General features: G+C 38.2%; 1 long non-coding RNA gene across 1 annotated transcript; it reads left to right on the top strand.

Moving 5' to 3' along the window:
• The first annotated feature begins 17,509 nt into the window (after positions 1-17,509).
• LOC127323687 (uncharacterized) lies at positions 17,510-19,026 on the top strand. Its single transcript, XR_007865888.2, has 3 exons — positions 17,510-17,594; positions 18,479-18,554; positions 18,708-19,026. It is a non-coding gene; the product is annotated as an uncharacterized lncRNA (long non-coding RNA).
• Positions 19,027-21,613: the final 2,587 nt, after the last annotated feature.

The following is a 21,613-nucleotide window of genomic DNA, read 5'->3' as shown; positions in this document are numbered from 1 at the left end:
GTTTGTTGTAAAGCTAATTCCATTTGATCTAGTCCCTAGATCCAATCATCTCTTCCCAAAACAAGGTTTTAGCAAAGATCACAGTGAAGTTTATAGCTCTTGACTTGATGATCTACTTCAATTCCAGCAAGTCAAGTGAAACTTCAGTTACTGTGGCAAGTTTTATTTGAAAGCGCGAAAATTCCCCGGATTTTCTATGCATGAATGCAATGCACACTTTGGTGTTCTCTCATTTTATTGCCTCTAAACCTGGGGTATTACAGCCTCTCCCCCTTAAACTGAACTTCATCCCGAAGTTCGAACGCTCTCACGTTTCGGAATGTGGAACGGACTTGAACAGATCACGATCCTACCAAACTCCATGGTGATCTCATTACATACAATTGGATATATCCCTTGTCCAGATCCTTCCTGGAGTCTTCTGATGTCTGACGCTGATACTTTCTTAAATTCTATGATTTCCTTCCAACACTCTAATCTTATTGTCTTGTTCTTCAAAGATCCATGGATTAGGACATCTCCTTGTGCTAATGGACTTTACTAATGGTTGTGGCGATAGATTCCTATCTGGGTACCCAAAGCTTGGTTCTTCCAGTTGCGGTGATCCAAAGCTTGATTCTAAAAGATTTGTTTAAGGTAGGGTATTATTTTCCCTTATTACCATAACTATAGTAATGGTACTAAGTAAGGTATTTACAATAAGCATGGTTCTGGTGGTTTAATACTTCGAATGGATTAGACTCATTTAGTCCATCCAATCATGGCTTCTAGTTTATGCTAGTTATTCTCCTTTTGGTTTCTTTAGGTTCCAGGAAAGGAATCATTCTAATAATCATTAATTTTGGTATAGTGACACTCCTTTGGTCTTGAGCCTTCTAAAACTTTGATTGTCCTCCAATATCTTCTTCATCTAACTTCATTAGCTTAGGCTTACTTGAGATCTTTTACTGGTGAGTAATTATCAATTACCCGCTCAAGTTAGGGTCTAACCCTTACTTCTTCGAGATATAAACCTCGGCTTCTAGTCTGACATCCATTTGAGAGTACTTTTATATGGATACTTACCAACAACCTTATGAAAATAAGATCGAACTTCCTCTCAATTCAGACCCTTTTCTTCGTCTGTCCTACCCCAAAGCATATCTTAATGCTTCTCATTCAGCCTTCCTCTCCCCCTTGGAGTTTACTAATGGTCTTCAAACTCCTTTTGTTCTCATCATTCAACTCCAAGGTTAGAGAATTGGTCTTGGTCTGGTTTAGAGTTTGTACTTTTCTAAAGTCTCACAAAAAATTCTTGCGGTGTATCCACACAATTGTGGGTATCCGATCTGAATCCTCCGACTAAATGTTTACCAGCTGTGGAATCCCTCTTTTGTTCAGAGTGAAGAGATGATTAAGCTGCGGACTATCTGATACCAGATGTGGCTTATCTGATACCAGCTGTGAACTATTTTATGGTTCTAGTCAACATCTACCTAACAGCTGCGGATACTTTTATAATTTTAGTTAAAATCTACCTCACTTCCAATGCTTCCTCTTCATAATTAACCTATATCAGCTGCGTTCTTAGTATATCAGCTGTGACTTCACTTGTCCATTTTCCTTCTTCCAGGGTTTGTTTTGCAAGAAATCCACTCGTTGACGCTATCAAAGTAGTATCATAAGTGACTTCACTTGCATTCCCTCTTCCATAATGAATATGGCTCCACTTCTATTGCTCCATATTCACTATTTTTCTCACCTTCATGGTACTTCCATGTTGAAGTACCCCTTAATTAATGATAAAAGTGAGTTTTGACTTGTCCTACCTTCAGATTATTATGGTTGCTTCCCACAACTTGACTTCCTTCTTCTAATAAACCTTCATCCTGTATTCAAAATCTTTTGAATTTGTCACTTCCTCACACGAATACCTTTACCCTCTAGATCTATAACATCAAGTAAGAGCTTGATATTGCAACATGCATTTTCATATCAAAGTCAAACTTCATGTATGGATCTAGTCAATCAATGAAAATCCAATAAAATCCAAGAAGATTCAGTTTTGTGTTTATAATACACATCCTTATATGCCCGAATATAATAGTTGGGTAAGACATCCCTAAACATCAGGCTCAGATGTGTAGTATATAACACCACATATGATAGGTTTATGTCGTGACACTTAGCACATATATATGGATTCCTAATATTGGTCTCAATATTTACCTCGATTGCTCACTTGCAATCAAATAAACTTGAGCAACTTGGTCCAGAATAGTTGTGGTCAACCTAATTTCCTTTGAAAGTACTACATTAACCTCTCTTCTGTTGAAGACTAACCTCTCATGATCTCTCGAGACCATAATGATGGCTACTCTAAACACAGGATTGTTAGAGTATACACATATAACTCCAAGGTTTCTATATAAATTATGCTCTAATAAAGCCTTCTTCAAGCTATGGACTATGGTTCTTGCATACTTGTCATAGTTGACATGTTTTTAAGGCCTAGGTTTTTGAACTCTTCCTTAAAATCTTACTCCTCATCATACTCTTGTTGTCTCACTCATGATGTTCTACTCCAGCACATCATGATTCTCAAGTGAATCATGTATGATTACCTACTCTACCATGAAAAGTAGACTTAAATAATCCTACCACTCTTCCTTACCTCCTATGATTGACTCATCATAGGCATGTACTACCTCATATAACTTATCTCCTTTACTTAATGTCTGTCATTTGGCTTTTTAAATGACTCTTACTTAACCATACTTGTATTGGTATACTTCTTCCAATAAGATATTTTCCTTATGGTTATATCCTTTCTTTGGACTACTATATATTGTATACCAACTGTGGTCTACTACCACCCAATTATCTTAAGCTCCAATGGTGTTCTACTAATTTGGAATGAAGCAAGATAACTAATTAACTTTACTTAAGAAATATAGATAAGAAAGATTGACTCAAGTGTGTCAGGATTATTCTCAAGTGAATACCCATCTCAAGTCAAAAGAATAGTTGGTTTAGCTAAGACAACTTCCTATAGACACTACCAAACCTATAGGTCTCCTTTAAAGGGTTTCAATCCTGGGGTCAAAGCATTTGCTCTGATACCAACTGTGGTGACACAGCGTACCACTGCATGGTGTAGTACACAAGTCATTGACATAACACAAGTGAAACACCGTTCCACTCATATTACATCCCTCAGAGTGGTACAACAGAAACATATGCGAGTCCAAGGTATGTCCATAGAAGGATACACGAACTGTTTACAGAAGATCAACACAGCCTCCAACTTTAAAGTGAGGTAAATCTTCAAATAAGTTCCAGAAGAACAACTCGTAGACTAACTCATTGCTAACTCTAGCTCTAGAGATACTTGGCTTGCTATAGAACTCTAGCTACTTAGGTGCTAGGATTAGGGAAAAGTTCCCTTCTATTACTAGTCTAAATTTCCACTATAGCTGGTGCAGAAGTTGACTCCCTTGACTTCTTTGATTGGATTCTTCATCTTGTTGCAGTTGACTCCTTTGTCTTCGAGTTCCACGGTAGTTTCTCCTTCGGTGACTTTGATCTAAGAATGGGGTTCAAATGGGAGGGAATGAGTACGAGCGTACTCAGCAAGTTCATATTAGGAAATAGGTGTATCATGCACTAGCTACAGCCACAGACCAGAAAGTCATAGGCGAATGCAAGTTTTCGTAATCATTTCTTCAAAAGGTTTATTTTATTCTGAAAACTATGCCCGTCAGTCTTCACAGGTTGAACAGAACTTCACGGAGTTCCTTTCCTGCCGCGTTCATAGTTCCCTTCATGGAACAGGGAGTGACAGCCACAATTTGATACACTCTGCAGAGGTGCATTACTTTTCCCATAAGAGAACTTATCCTTGATAACAACCGGGTGATCTTTCCCGTCCACACTTCCTTGGTGTGGGGCCAGGTGTAAGGTCCAAGCCAATCACTGCCTTCTCCGTGACCTTGCATACCCACCCTTTTGTCCATCCGTACACCCCCGGTAGACATCTCCCGATCATACGGCTTTACCCCCGGTGTACTATGGACAATCCCTCATAGACGATAGAGCCTCTCATCCACACGGATGGGGATTTTAAAGGATATCCCAACCTACTGCAGTGTTATCCCCAACACCCAGCCGGGCTCCATCAAGTCCGTTGATATGCAAGAGGGAAAAGATACTGCTGACTTCCCCAGAGCTATTATAGATCTTATGGTTAACGCGATATGTACGGCGTTAGAATCACTGGACGGCATTGGTACTTAATCCTAGATGAGTAGTACCCTTGCAATGGAACCTCCACCAATCAACACATACCATGGTTCCATTGCCCACCACATAGTCATATTCATAATTGTAAAATAATACTTTGCTTTTCAATGCAAGAGTGATAAGTATAGTACTTTGCATATAGTTTGATAAAAATAATCAAATGACATGAGCAAGCGATGAACTTGCCTTTCTTGACTGTAAGACTATGCAGGCAAAAGCTTCGATACGTGAGAACTCCAAATTCTGAAATACCATCATTGTCCGGTAAGGACAATGTTTAAAGAATTTGCAAACATGCTATAATGCATAATATGAGATGCAATCGTTCCGAGCGTAACCTAACCTCGATGATTTAGGATTGATGAGTTGTAAAGATTTCTTTAGGGTGTGTTGCACTTTTAGGATGGTTCTCCAAACAAGATTCTTATTAGGGTTTGGTTATCTTAGCATAAGCAAATGATACAATGCATCATAACAATCATACACACAAAGGAATTGTGGTTGAATAACATGTAAAGAGTAGTTGTCAGTTTTAAGTTCTACAGGATATGGTTGATGATTACTTATATTATACTTCAAAAGAATAACTTTTGAAGAACATATTGATTAAGAAATAATAAGTATTTCAAATAAGAACTATGGCTTCTATGGTTTGATTGACATTTGTACTTCAAAAGAATAACTTTTGAAGAACGGGTTAATTAAGAAATAATAAATAAGAAGTATTTCAACTAAGAGCTATTGGCTTCTATAGTTGGCTTGATATTTTCTTCAAAAGAATAACTTTTGAAGAACATGTTTAATAAAGAACAAGAACTATTACAAATAGGAGCTATGTGCTTCTAGGGCTTACTATTGGATTCATTTAGTTCTCTATTAGGGATTAGTTGGGTTCTTAAGTAGAATGGGTTTATATGTAGCAAGTTTTGGCAGGTTTATTACTATGGTTTCTCATAAGCATCATATCAAAGGATGGTTATCCAGGTGTTTCCATAAGTTAGCTATTAGGGTTTACTATGAATTTACATTTGCTTTACTAAGTAATCACTAATGGTTTCTAAACTAGGTTGCTTATTATTTCCTAAGTAGGGTTTAGTTGAATAGGAGCATGTGATGTGAATTACTACATAAGATTGGTATTAGGGTTCATCATCATGATTCTACTAGGGTATAATGCTTGAGGTTGATTTCAATGGTGTGGTATATAGGAATGGTGATCATTGGTGTTTAAATAAGAGTAACAAGTTAGGGTTTGCACTTAGGTGGCACTAGTGGATCACATAGGTATGAATCAAAAATAAAGACATGAAATGAGGACTTCATGTGAATTGGTTTTATTTTGATGGATCATGTGCATGCATTCATTTGTTTCTTATTAGGGTTCTACAAGTAAAGTGACATTCATATGATCATATGGGATAGACCTCTAGGGTTTTAGAATTGAAACTAATGTGGGATGATCACATAAAATAATGGAATCTAGGTCCTTAATTATATTAGAACTAGGTTTTCTAAATTGTGATATCATTCTTAAAATAATAGTTGGTACTAGAGTTAATGTGATTAAGTACATTGGAATAAAATTAATAATAGCCTTAGCATTTTGTTATATTAAGAGATTTAACATTTAAGATAATTATTATTTAGGGTTTAATTAGAAACTGGGGTCTTATAGTTATTGTTAGGTTTTAAAATAATAACTTGTGAACTAAAAATGTTTAATTCAACAATCTTTGAGTTACTAAAATAATATTGGCTTTTAATATTTTCTTGCTTTATTAATATTTAAACAAAATAGAAAATAGTAATTTGCAAATTAGGGTTTATGAATTACCACTAATATTTAAATTGATGAAAAGATGATTAAGGAAATTAATATTAACATTTTATTTACTTACTGAATAGCTATTATTTAATTTTTAACTTTAACTAATTTATTGAATTCAAATTGTGTTTTAAAACAAATGAAAAGACATAATTAATGAAGCTAAAAATAAGTGAATTTTTATTTTGACCCACATTTTTATTTTATATTTTTATTGAGTAGGGTTTATTTTTGTGAGCATTTTGATATATTACTTATATTTTTCTGAGCAAAAATGAATTTTATTTATTTCTACAAAGTCTCAGTCATTTTCTGGTTTTTAAATTAAATAGAAAAACTAAATGTACCGATTCATACTTAGCCCTAGACACCGACATGTGGGCCTGTTGACTAGGTCAGCTGCCACGACGGCAACGACCAGTCAACAGAGGCTGAGGTGGAAGGGACACGTCGCTCTCGCCGGAGAGGACGCCGGTGATGCTCTGGCGAGAGATGGAAATGATGCTAGGGACCCCCAGAGACTACCTAACTTAGCGCGTTCGAATCCTCTCATCTCTCTGAGTGAAACGGTATCCTCGGCACCACCAAATGGTCACCGGAGCTTCTCCGGTGAGCTCGTCTGCGGTGGCGCTGGCCGGCCAAATCTTGAAATCGGCTATAGCTAACGAAATGAGGCAAATAAGAGGGCTACCGATGCGTAATTGTACCCAGGTTGCATTGGTTGGGTCGACGAAGAGGATTGAGGTCGGAGATGCCAACGATGTTGCTTCTTCCGCGACTTATCGGTGAAAGGGAACGGAGAATCCCCGGCGTCTGGAGCCCTCCCCTCTCAATTTCTTTCAGCTGGATGACCACCATGATCGGGCGCATCTCCTTGACACAACCTTGAACTCCGGGGTGGTCTTAATCGGTGGCTAGCCCGAGAACAGCCATCGGTGACTTTTGTTGATTGCGAGAGATGTAGAGGAATTGAGGGGAAATGAAGGGGCGGCGAGTTTCTAGGGTTTCCTAGTGGAGCTTGTGCTGTTTTTATAGATCAAGGTGAGGGCGGAATCATCTTCTTGTCGTCGGCGACGGCCGGGATGCGGTGGTCATGTCGGCAGTGTACTGGGGCGCAAATCACGGCAGTTTCGGATGAGACGGGCACGAAAGACCTTGTACTTTCTTCAGAAAGTTTTGTTGGCATCCGAATCCGAGCTTATCCTTGATGAGGGTGTCGCCGACTGGCATGGTCGCGCTGTCGTCCTCCCTGCAGTGGAGAAGAAGAAGACGATGGCCACGGTGTTTTGTTTGATGCGAACAGGTATTTGGGCCGACCTAAGGCTAGGTGGGCTATTGGTGTTGGGCTGCCCACGGGCTGCACGGCCAGGTAAGGTAAATCCTCTCTCCTCTCCTTTTCTCTTTTTATTTTCTGTTTATTTTTCCATTTTTTAATTCATTTGAATTCAGAGTTTGAATTGTTCTCTGTTTTGCAGGTTTTTAGAATAGTTAATTCCTACTTAAATCTCTCAAGTATTTAGAAATACTTTGGGTTTAATTTAAGATACTTTGTTTGAATACTTATATATACTTATTAACATTATTGGGTATGAGAAAATAATATTCTCCATAGGTATAATTTGATTTTAAATCTTGAAGTGTTCAATTTACTTTTCAAAAAGTACTTTAATTACCAAGTGATAGTATTAGTTTCATTTTGTATTTACTTACAAATAACAATGTATAAGCTGATACTAAATTGGTTTCTTAATTGAGAGGTGATGTTATGGTCATGATTTCATGTGCTTATATTTTCTAAAGATTTAAAAAAATGGTAATGAGGATGGTGTTTAAATCATGATTTTATGCATATAATTATTTCTAAGGACTTAGGAATTTAGCTTATGTTTATTCTAAGGTTACTAATAGGGTTTTCTTAACACATTGATTTGAGACTCCTAATCAAAACATTTGATTCTCATAGGTTCTGCATTTTCTAAAATAAATACTTGAGTTAAGTAATACTTAACAATTCTGGCCACTATGATGGAAGTGTAGGGTTTAATATTAGTTTTACACTAATCACTAAATGGCATTTAGTCTTTAGGTATATATGGCTTGGGTTATACTTGTGATCCATGATACACAAGTTAGGCATAATATTTTATGTGGGGTGGTTCCTATGTGAAAGGGTTTAGGGTGTTGGTGATGCTTCACCAATTGAGTATAAATAGGCATGAGGTATGGCAGGGTTCTTCTCATGATCCCAAGTGGTACCTGGATTGCAATTCAAATGTGGTGTAGGGTTTTAGTGGTGATCACCCATGTGATACACAACTAGGATTAGGGTATGGGCATAAGCTATAGTTATGTTTGATTGGCTAGGGTTATCCTCCTCACTAGGTTAGGATTCATGCATCAAGGCAATGCTGGGTTATCTCAAGTGTTTGGATAAACAAGGTTTAAGTACCATGTCATTACTTCTCCACTCAAGGCATGAGGATTGGCCTAGGGTTAACTACTAGTGATATACTTATTATTTCTTGTGATAGATGGGATCTATTGATCATATAGGTTTAGCTTATCATCTAAATTCACAAGGTATGATCATGCATTAGACATGATCCACTTATCCCCACTAATCACTCTTTATTTTTCCTCTCATCACACTCACCTAGATTCTTAGGGTTTAGGATCATTGCCCAAATTGTAATGATCAAGGTATTGACCTCATAATGGTTTATTAATGAATTATGTTTCTCCTCTCCAAGATCAAGTATAAGTCCATATACTTGGGTATAACTCTTTAGCTTTTGCTCACTGCAATAGGTAGGGTTCCTCTAGGGTTTATGATCATTACCAAGGTGTAATGATCACAACACTTGCTTCTCTTGGATCACTAATCCAACAAGTTCTTACTTACCATCAAATGTTAGCTAGGGCAAGTAAGGTTTAGTACTTGACTTATATTTCTTGTAGCATTAGTTAGTGTCAACAATTACCTTACTTAGATAGGAGTTGAATATTAACCTAGAGTTCTACTCAATGGATGGTGTACACCTATAAAGATGATCCTCTCCTTTCTCTAAGGTTTAATAGGAAGAGATTTGAATGAACAAGATTGAATAGTCATGGGTTGATGCAGAATGAATATGAATGTCTTTGGCTTGAATTCCATACTATAGTTGAAAAGATATACCATGTGAATCATGGTAGGAACATTTATTTAGTAAAAGACATGGAAAAGATAAGTAAAGAATAGTTTCTTAATTGATTGTGTTCTTTGATTTATAGTTGAATCAATATTCATGTGTTGTTGTAAGGAATGTCATATTGAGATCCTTTATAAGCTCTTGTAGTTGATTCTGACTTAAGGTGTTGTTTGTTGTAAAGCTAATTCCATTTGATCTAGTCCCTAGATCAAATCATCTCTACCCAAAACAAGATTTTTGCAAAGATCACAGTGAAGTTTATAGCGCTTGACTTGATGATCTACTTCAATTCTAGCAAGTCAAGTGAAACTTCAGTTACTGTGGCAAGTTTTATTTGAAAGCACGAAAATTCCCCGGATTTTCTATGCATGAATGCAATGCACACTTTGGTGTTCTCTCATTTTATTGCCTCTAAACCTGGGGTATTACAGCCTCTCCCCCTTAAACTGAACTTCGTCCCGAAGTTCGAACGCTCTCACATTTCGGAATGTGGAACGGACTTGAACAGATCACGATCCTACCAAACTCCATGGTGATCTCATTAGATACAATTGGATATATCCCTTGTCCAGATCCTTCCTGGAGTCTTCTGATGTCTGACGCTGATACTTTCTTAAATTCTATGATTTCCTTCCAACACTCTAATCTTATTGTCTTGTTCTTCAAAGATCCTTGGATTAGGACATCTCCTTGTGCTAATGGACTTTACTAATGGTTGTGGTGATAGCTTCCTATCTGGGTACCCAAAGCTTGGTTCTTCCAGTTGCGGTGATCCAAAGCTTGATTCTAAAAGATTTGTTTAAGGTAGGGTATTATTTTCCCTTATTACCATAACTATAGTAATGGTACTAAGTAAGGTATTTACAATAAGCATGGTTCTGGTGGTTTAATACTACGAATGGATTAGACTCATTTAGTCCATCCAATCATGGCTTCTAGTTTATGCTAGTTATTCTCCTTTTGGTTTCTTTAGGTTCCAGGAAAGGAATCATTCTAATAATCATTAATTTTGGTATAGTGACACTCCTTTGGTCTTGAGCCTTCTAAAACTTTGATTGTCCTCCGATATCTTCTTCATCTAACTTCATTAGCTTAGGCTTACTTGAGATCTTTTACTGGTGAGTAATTATCAATTACCCGCTCAAGTTAGGGTCTAACGCTTACTTCTTCGAGATATAAACCTCGGCTTCTAGTCTGACATCCTTTTGAGAGTACTTTTATATGGATACTTCCCAACAACCTTATGAAAATAAGATCGAACTTCCTCTCAATTCAGACTCTTTTCTTCGTCTGTCCTACTCCAAAGCATATCTTAATGCTTCTCATTCAGCCTTCCTCTCCCCCTTGGAGTTTACTAATGGTCTTCAAACTCCTTTTGTTCTAATCATTAAACTCCAAGGTTAGAGAATTGGTCTTGGTCTGGTTTAGAGTTTGTACTTTTCTAAAGTCTCATGAAAAATTATTGCGGTGTATCGACACAATTGTGGGTATCCGATGTGAATCCTCCGACTAAATGTTTACCAGCTGCGGAATCCCTCTTTCCTTTAGAGTGAAGAGATGATTAAGCTGCGGACTATCTGATACCAGATGTGGCTTATCTGATACCAGCTGTGAACTATTTTATGGTTCTAGTCAACATCTACCTAACAGCTTCGGATACTTTTATAATTTTAGTTAAAATCCACCTCACTTCCAATGCTTCCTCTTCATAATTAACCTATATCAGCTGCGTTCTTAGTATATCAGTTGCGACTTCACTTGTCCATTTTCCTTCTTCCAGGGTTTGTTTTGCAAGAAATCCACTCGTTGACGCTATCAAAGTAGTATCATAAGTGACTTTACTTGCATTCCCTCTTCCATAATGAACATGGCTCCACTTCTACTGCTCCATATGCACTATTTTTCTCACCTTCATGGTACTTCCATGTTGAAGTACCCCTTAATTAATGATAAAAGTGAGTATTGATTTGTCCTACCTTCAGATTATTGTGGTTGCTTCCCACAACTTGACTTCCTTCTTCTAATAAACCTTCATCTTGTATTCAAAATCTTCTGAATTCGTCACTTCCTCACACGAATACCTTTGCCCTCTAGATCTATAAGATCAAGTAAGAGCTTGATATTGCAACATGCATTTGCATATCAAAGTCAAACTTCATGTATGGATCTAGTCAATCAATGAAAATCCAATAAAATCCAGGAAGATTCAGCTTTGTGTTTATAATACACATCCTTATATGCCCGAATATAATAGTTGGGTAAGACATCCCTAAACATCAGGCTCAGATGTGTAGTATATAACACCACATATGATAGATTTATGTCATGATACTTAGCACGTATATATGGATTCCTAATATTGGTCTCAATATTTACCTCAATTGCTCACTTGCAATCAAATAAACTTGAGCAACTTGGTCCAGAATAGTTGTGGTCAACCTAATTTCCTTTGAAAGTACTACATTAACCTCCCTTCTGTTGAAGACTAACCTCTCATGATCTCTCGAGACCATAATGATGGCTACTCTAAACAAAGGATTGTTAGAGTATACACATATAATTCCAGGGTTTCTATATAAATTATGCTCTAATAAAGCCTTCTTCAAGCTATGGACTATGGTTCTAGCATACTTGTCATAGTTGACATGGTTTTAAGGCCTAAGTTTTTGAACTCTTCCTTAAAATCTTACTCCTCATCATACTCTTGTTGTCTCACTCATGATGTTCTACTCCGGCAGATCATGATTCTCAAGTGAATCATGTATGATTACCTACTCTACCATGAAAAGTAGACTTAAATACTCCTACCACTCTTCCTTACCTCCTATGATTGACTCATCATAGGCATATACTACCTCATATAACTTATCTCCTTTACTTAATGTCTGTCATTTGGCTTTTTAAATGACTCTTACTTAACCATACTTGTATTGGTATACTTCTTCCAATGGGATATTTTCCTTATGGTTATACCCTTTCTTTGGACTACTATGTATTGTATACCAACTGTGGTCCACTACCACCCAATTATCTTAAGCTCCAATGGTGTTCGACTAATTTGGAATGAAGCAAGATAACTAATTAACTTTACTTAAGAAATATAGATAAGAAAGATTGACTCAAGTGTGTCAGGATTATTCTCAAGTGAATACCCATCTCAAGTCAAAAGAATAGTTGATTTAGCTAAGACAACTTCCTATAGACACTACCAAACCTATAGGTCTCCTTTAAAGGGTTTCAATCCTGGGGTCAAAGCATTTGCTCTGATAACAGCTGTGGTGACCTAGCGTACCACTGCATGGTGTAGTACACAAGTCATTGATATAACACAAGTGAAACACCGTTCCACTCATATTACATCCCTCAGAGTGGTACAACAGAAACATATGTGAGTCCAAGGTATGTCTATAGAAGGATACACGAACTGTTTACAGAAGATCAACACAGCCACCTACTTTACAGTGAGGTAAAACTTCAAATAAGTTCCAGAAGAACAACTCGTAGACTAACTCATTGCTAACTCTAGCTCTAGAGATACTTGGCTTGCTATAGAACTCTAGCTACTTAGGTGCTAGGATTAGGGAAAAGTTCCCTTCTATTACTAGTCTAAATTTCCACTAAGCTGGTGCAGAAGTTGACTCCCTTGACTTCTTTGATTGGATTCTTCATCTTGTTGCAGTTGACTCCTTTGTCTTTGAGTTCCACGGTAGGTTCTCCTTCGGTGACTTTGATCTAAGAAGGGGGTTCAAATGGGAGGGAATGAGTACGAGCGTACTCAGCAAGTTCATATTAGGAAATAGGTGTATCATGCTCTAGCTACAGCCACAGACCAGAAAGTCATAGGCGAATGCAAGTTTTCATAATCATTTCTTCAAAAGGTTTATTTTATTCTAAAAACTATGCCCGTCAGTCTTCACAGGTTGAACAGAACTTCACGGAGTTCCTTTCCTGCCGCGTTCGTAGTTCCCTTCCCGGAACAGGGAGTGACAGCCACAATTTGATACACTCTGCAGAGGTGAGTTACTTTTCCCATAAGAGAACTTATCCTTGATACCAACCGGGTGATCTTTCCCGTCCACACTTCCTTGGTGTGGGGCCAGGTGTAAGGTCCAAGCCAATCACTGCCTTCTCCGTAACCTTGCATACCCACCCTTTTGTCCATCCGTACACCCCCGGTAGACATCTCCCGATCATACGACTTTACCCCCGGTGTACTATGGACAATCCCTCATAGACGATAGAGCCTCTCATCCACACGGATGGGGATTTTAAAGGATTTCCCAACCTACTGCAGTGTTATCCCCAACACCCAGCCAGGCTCCATCAAGTCCGTTGATATGCAAGAGGGAAAAGATACAGCTGACTTCCCCAGAGCCATTATAGATCTTATGGTTAACGCGATATGTACGGCGCTAGAATCATTGGACGGCATTGGTACTTAATCCTAGATGAGTAGTACCCTTGCAATGGAACCTCCACCAATCAACACATACCATGGTTCCATTGCCCACCACATAGTCATATTCATAATTGTAAAATAATACTTTGCTTTTCAATACAAGAGTGATAAGTATAGTACTTTACATATAGTTTGATAAAAATAATCAAATGACATGAGCAAGCGATGAACTTGCCTTTCTTGACTGCAAGACTATGCAGGCAAAAGCTTCGATACGTGAGAACTCCAAATTCTGAAATACCATCATTGTCCGGTAAGGACAATGTTTAAAGAATTGGCAAACATGCTATAATGCATAATATGTGATGCAATCGTTCCGAGCATAACCTAACCTCGATGATTTAGGATTGATGAGTTGTAAAGATTTCTTTAGGGTGTGTTGCACTTTTAGGATGGTTCTCCAAACAAGATTCTTATTAGGGTTTGGTTATCTTAGCATAAGCAAATGATACAATGCATCATAACAATCATACACACACAGGAATTGTGGTTGCATAACATGTAAAGAGTAGTTGTCAGTTTTAAGTTCTACAGGATATGGTTGATGATTACTTATATTATACTTCAAAAGAATAACTTTTGAAGAACATATTGATTAAGAAATAATAAGTATTTCAAATAAGAACTATGGCTTCTATGGTTTGTTTGACATTTGTACTTCAAAAGAATAACTTTTGAAGAACAGGTTAATTAAGAAATAATAAATAAGAAGTATTTCAACTAAGAGTTATTGGCTTCTATAGTTGCCTTGATATTTTCTTCAAAAGAATAACTTTTGAAGAACATGTTTAATAAAGAAGAAGGACTATTACAAATAGGAGCTATGTGCTTCTAGGGTTTACTATTGGATTCATTTAGTTCTCTATTAGGGGGATTAGTTGGGTTCTTAATTACAATGGGTTTATATGTTGAAAGTTTTGGCAGGTTTATTACTATGGTTTCTCATAAGCATCATATCAAAGGATGGTTATCCAGGTGTTTCCATAAGTTAGCTATTAGGGTTTACTATGACTTTACATTTGCTTTACTAAGTAATCACTAATGGTTTCTAAACTAGGTGGCTTATTATTTCCTAAGTAGGGTTTAGTTGAATAGGAGCATGTGATGTGAATTACTACATAAGATTGGTATTGTAACACCCCAACTTTTGCAACCTTGATTAATTGTCCTTAATGCAAAAATCAGGGGGAACAAAAACTTTTTCTAAGGACTAATTAGATGAATTGCCTTGATCTGTCTGTTAAGATGAATGACTTTGATCTGTAGGTAGATGTATTGTCTTGTTTTGCTTGTTGAGTTTTGTCTTGAGCTTTTTCAAAGAACAACACCTCTAGTGGTTAGACAAACAACTCACCTAATAAAACACATTTGAGACTTAGGAAAAATTGTTTTCCTTTTTACTACATCAAACACTTCTCCTCATGGCAACATGAGTGTGCCATCTTGATTTTTCTCTTGGTGGTACAAGATAGCTCAATCATCCTTAATTCATAACTTGGGATCATCTACCCCTAGCTACATCCCTCTCTTATGCCCACTCATCCTTGTTGGTTTTGAGGCCATGTCGACCATCTATGTTGACAGGCTTAAAATGTCCAGACTTTGGCAGTTAATCTCTAAGCAACCACAACTGTTATTGGTGATCTCAGTGCCTGGATCCCATCTATGCAACACCCTCTTCAACCTCCATGTCTTGCATGTCTCAGTCAATCCTTGCAGCTCATATATTCAACTTGATCTTATACCCTATCCAGTGTTTCATCACTAGATCACTTCTTCCTCTTTTGCTTCTTGTTTTTATTTTAATCCAAGTTTAATCTTCACAAAACCAAGAGTGGGAATGATGGGTACATTTTGTAGCCACCATCTACCCTTGAGAACACTTCTCCCTAAGTTAGTTTTCTCTCTCAAAAATCCTATTGATTTTCCTTCTCTAGATTTGATCACAAAACTACTTCTAGTTTTACTAAATCTTTTCAAGATATTTCTTCAAGGAAAACAAGGAACTGAAATGGGATTTGTTTTTCATCCCACTTCTACCAAGTACTGATCTCTAAAACATTATTTTCTATCTTGCTTTCTTTTTAGCAAAAGGCTTGTTTATGATACCTATACCATTTCTTGTTTTCCCTCTTGCTTATTTTTTTTTACATTGGAGAAAAACTCTACTTTACTAGAGAAAGTAGGTAGAATATTTTGAACCCCTATGTTCCAACTAGTTTTATCTCAACACTTTCAAATTTCACCCCACTTGAGTTCATTCCCAATTGTCCCTAGACAATTGAGGTGTTTCAAATACGTTTCCAATAAGTTCTATTTCAAATGACAACTCTTGCACATCTTGTGTACATCTCTGATCTACCCCATAATGTTCCTTCATCCTCCAATTCTTGATCAAATGGATGATCATTTGATACTTTCAAACCACTCCCAATTGACCTCTTATTTGTAGAACAATTTATATTCTTTTCCATCATCACCTTGACCTCATGAATTCATAATTTATGTCACCATATTCATCATTGTGGGTATATGGTTACTTCTCTCATCATCTCTCTTAACCTTGCCCTATCATTGACTAAACCACCATCACCATCCCATCTACCTTGACATGCTCATGCATTGTTGCATGTGGCCAACCCCAATCTTTCAATTTTGAATTCAAATAAAAACTTTTATTCATCAACTATACCTTGGGAACCATCTTCATCATAAGTTGGTCTCAACCAAACTGGTGGAGATTATTCTCATGGCACATGTCACCTTCATACTCCTTTTTATCTATATGTATCTACTCCTATTTTTATCTTTATCAAAGTCACTCATTGACATTATCTTCTCAACATCATGCCTTGGTCTATGCACATGAATGTTGTGCACCTCTCTCATTGTTCACTTGTGTTTGGCAAGAAAATGGAGCCGGCCATTGTGTTGGCATGACAAATTCGGCCAGCTATTGTGCTCCTCACTTTCTTCTCTTGCAAGCTTTGCCTCCCAACTACCCCAACAATTAAATGGGCAGCCACCCACCTTAGCCAATCAAAATGGAGGCAGCCACCCATCCTCCCTCTATATAAGAGCTTGGCCGGCCACCTCCTCCCCTTTGCTTCATTTCTTCTCACTCTCCACTTTCTCACACTCTCCTCCTGCCCTCCACCACGAAATGGTGCTGCCCCTTGCTCCCATGGCCGGCCATGGCCATGGAAACCACTCCAAGATGAAGCTCTCTCCTCCCTCAAGCTCATCCTCACCTTGAGAGCATCTCTCTCACTCTCTTCTCCCCTAATCTTTGATGAATCCAGCTCCCTTTCTCTTTTCCCCTCTCACAAGATTGGATCTTGATGCAGGTGCATGTTGGTCCAAGCATGGAGAAGGTTGAGCAATCCTCAGATCTGAAACTCTTGACCCAATTTCGTCCAAAACCTTGCAGTAATTTCTGCTATCTTGTTGTTTCAGATTCTGGTACGATTTTGTAAAATCCGTCAAATCTTGTGTGCAGATCCAAATCGAGTGATTCAAAGTTCCACAGATAGGTATTGAAAAGATCCACAACTTGGCGTTGGTCTCATTCTCAAATTCGTTACGGATTTTGCATGGTAAATAAAGTTCTGCAAACATGCAGAATCACTGTTTGTTAGATTGCTTCCGTTTTACAAAATCTTTTTGAGCAAACTCAACTGTGGGTGAAATAACTCTTCAGTACCTTCATTTTGGCGTTGGTTTCACTTCGATTGACCTCCTGAAACAGAAATGGTTTACAGATCAACATCTGGTCAGATCTGACTTTGTCGAATTAAACCAGGAGCTTGGAGACGAATTTTTGAATGAAACCAATTGGGTAAGAACCACCTATTCAATACCTTTCGTATGAAGCTGACCTCATATTTTTATGATTTATGTACGATTTGTGGTGAATTAAACTTGTTCTGTGCGTTCTGCAGACATGGCTGTTAGCTTTTAATTCATCAAAAATCCAATTTTGAACCTAATTGAGTGGTTCCAATTCTGTAGGATTACTGAATGTTTTCTTAATCATCTCAAACAAGTTTCAAACCTTTATCTGTTGTGAAACTCCATAGTTCAAGCAAATGGTGAAAACATGCAGTAAACTTGTCAATCTATTTGTGAGAGTTTCATAAACAATTTGAACCCAAATCCAATTGTGTATGCTTCTCTGTTTAATTACCTTTCCAATGCCTATGGCCTCATATTTTTAGGATTTTTCTACGATTTATGGCTTACAGATCTTGTTTTCTGTACAGTCAGATTCAAAGAAATTCCTAAAATTGTAGGTTTAATATTTTTGGGTGTTTCCAATTGGGTTAGTCTTGTATTAGTACTGGCTATCTAGGAAAAATATTATTAGTCTCTGATCATATATATTTGTTACTGTTAGTAATGTATATGTGTGACATGCATTGTTGAAGCAAAACTTTTCGGTTTATTCAAAACCCTTGACCAACTCTTTTTAGTAGAGATGGGCAACCTTTGTTTTATGCTTGCAAAACAAAACCTCTGCAACTCAACTTTAGCCCTATTGTTTTTCTTAAGTTTTAAAATGATGTGGGATATGGTTTGCTTCCTATTTTGGATGTAGGAATATGTGAACAACTTAATTTAGGAAAACTGTTTTCTACATTTCCAAAAATGTTTGAAAATGTTTTGTGAATGTATTTGATGTCAAACTAATGCTCTTGTCCTCTTTATGATGTTATCTACCAGGGGATGTTTGGTTTATACCATGGTGATAACCGAGAGAGGCAATTGCTAAGTTGTGATACTCTCATACCTTTACTAGGTAGATAAAATGGGTTCTCTTTAAGTTGTTTGTGGTCTCTATAAGTCCTTTGTATGGTAGCTCTTTATTGAATGGTTAAATTATGGTTGTTGTATGTTTGTTTTGTTGGTGCAATGTGATTGATTGTGTTCCTTTTATATTTTCCAGCGATAGATGCGAACAATTCCGGAGAAGAAGAAGAAGTGGAATCGGACGAGGATTTTATTTATGTTGTTGGGATTCTTATATTGATGGAGTAGAAAAAGTACAGGGACAAATAAGCCAAGGCAAGCCATCTTTTGATCTCTTGCTATTTATCCTTCTTGTTGTGTTCATTGTTCCATTATATACTTGGTTCCTTGTATCATGTGTGATGTTTGGTCCTCTACTCTATGCATACTTATTCCCAAGTATGTTGAACCCCTTGTTGATGTTAGGCATGCTTACCCTAAGCATGTATGCCCCCTTGACCACTTATATTGTCACCTTCTTAGTGGTATGATGATTAACATCATGACCCTTGTTGAATCATCTTAGTTATGATGTCCCCATGCATGCTTATCCTAAGTATGTATGATCCCCTTGACACCTCAATTATCATATCCTTAGTGGTATGATGGCTAGCATCATGCCTTGATGTATCTTAGTTCACCCATAAAACTATAGGTTGGGAACCCCCTTGGAAAAATACCTTGTCGAAAAGAATTTTTGAAAACCTTGGGTGAGTTGGACTTACCCAAGCGTGTGTTTACGAAAGGAAAGGATCTTGGCAAAGATGGTTGGAAAAAAAATCTTGTTTTCGAAAACTTTGGCGCCTAAGTATTCACCCGTGACAATTAACCCGCGCAACCACATCTACTCCAACGTGGGCACGGAGCTTAGCTTGACGTTTGTTCTTCTTAGCATGAGGCACCGCACAACTATACAAGGGTACGGTTACCCCCGAGTCCGGGTTGTCATGGTTGGGACAATAGTATAACGGGAGGCCTTCGGGGCTGACCCGTCCGGAAGACACTATGGGTCTCCTGGCTTGGCGGTGGAGCCACGCTCAAAGGGAGGTGAGCTGCCACAGTGCCGGGGAGGTACATACTCCATAGGGTAGGACCTCTTGCTAAGTCGAATGGGCGAAAGGCTATGTTCGGGTATCCGTCGTGGCATATGTTGTTATGCGGGGATGATGCCCACACGATAGGTATCCGGATAGAGGTGGGGAAAGTGTGCAAACTCTGCAGAGTAAAATCTATTCGAATAGCCGCGTCCGCGGTCATGGACGGTTGGAATGGCTGTTGCTTAGCCTGATGAGTTTTTGGTTTACAAAAATTGTTTGGAAAATGAAAGAAAGGAAATTGTTTTCGGAGTACCGGAAGGGTACGGGAATGGTTTGGTTGACCATATGGAGATGGTCGGAAAGGAAACAAATTGGGTTACTCCCATCCTAGTGTTTTATGTTGTAGAACTCTTTTGAAGTATCTTCTTTAACAAAGATATAGAGATGTCATAGAACACTCCTAAGTATCCCCTTCGACCGAGAAGTTGGGATACTATCTCCACCAAAGAAATTACATCTCTCCTAGATGCTATATTCACAAGAGAAACTGATTCTCTTATGCATGCTATATCCACAAGAGAAACTACTCTTCCTCTCTTGTCTCTTTAGTTAGCTCTTGTTAGTATCTTCTTGATGGTTTGCGAGTACAATTCCAAATGTACTCACGGCTTTGTCCCTAGCTATTTACTTGGCCAGACTTGGAGGAACACGACGGATGAAGAAGGAGTTGGCGACATCTATGCGTGCTAGGAACGTCTTCCCAGTCAGTTGCCTGTAGGGTTATGGCAGATGACTTGGGTACTGCGCTGCTGAAGTGATGATGCTACTCTGATGTTTAGTTAAGCCCTTCGAGGCTATTATGTAAGCATTGGTCATGTGACCATGTTGTAATTTTCTTATTCCGATTTGTAATGGATGGTGTAATTTGATATCAGTTCGGTTATGTGTTCACGGCGCACTGATCATGGGATCGTGAACTGCATACATAACAGGGAATTTCGGACAGCTAGTCCGGGGTCCCCACAGAGCTGGTATCAGAGCCATCCTGACTGTAGGAGACCTTAGTTAGCATGGACGTTAGTTAGGAAGCAATTACTTGGGGAAAACTATTTATGAAACAAATTGTTTCTTTAGTCGGAAGTATAGCTTCTACTCCCCTTATTTATTCAAAGCTTCTAAATTCTTATCTCTCCGCTTTATAAAAAGGTTTGAAAATTCTTGCTCTATTGTCTCATCCACTTCAAACCTACATGTTGGACGATGTCCCCAACTCAGACCAGAGACTCGAAGTCGAAGATGGATCAACCTTTTATGAAGTCTCACGTATCTCCAACGACAAATATTGAGGATCGGACGCCGACTTAGTCCTGCACATAAAGGGATAATAAGATCATGCCTTTGGTTGTCACCAAAGTCTGTCAAGGAGCTGACCTTCTTCCTCCATGGACTCGCACTTTTTGCAGTCGTCAGGGATCAAGTCCTCAGTTTCTTGACTAGTAATTTTTAGGCCAGCCACGAGAAGATATCGACTTCGGGAGCACCTCAACAACTACATCTTCGAAGACCTCATGTTTCCGGGATGTCGAGACTAGAAGTTCTACACAGTTTTCTCCTCCGCCTCAACCTCAACGACTCAACACCCGGGCCCTTCACCACCAACTGCTACAAGGATTCAAGTTGAAGATGATGCCGGCGGTATGAAGACATCAACATATGCGACCAGCCCTAAACCTATAGGATGGATAGGACAAACTCAATCGCTTTGATTGAGCCACCCCTACGCATTAGGAATTTCTGGGTCCTTAGAGTACCATGTCTGGTTTGATGATTGCTTGTAGTTCCCTAGTGTGCTACCTTGAGTGTTTGTATCTGTTTGCTGTGTGCATGTATGTCTTGCTACTTAGACGTTCCCGCCCTTTTTAATTGCTTGGAATTTGTAAAACAGAAATTAAAAATGGAAATCCGCCAGGGTACTGTTTTGCTAATAAAAATAGTTTGGTAGCTCCGATTGATGTGATTCCAATTGCACTAG

This window comes from Lolium perenne, chromosome 4 (assembly GCF_019359855.2).
Source record: "Lolium perenne isolate Kyuss_39 chromosome 4, Kyuss_2.0, whole genome shotgun sequence".
In the NCBI taxonomy this organism is placed as follows: domain Eukaryota; kingdom Viridiplantae; phylum Streptophyta; class Magnoliopsida; order Poales; family Poaceae; genus Lolium; species Lolium perenne.
Note: the sequence above shows the minus strand (reverse complement) of the source record. Positions and strands in the feature narration are given on the sequence as shown.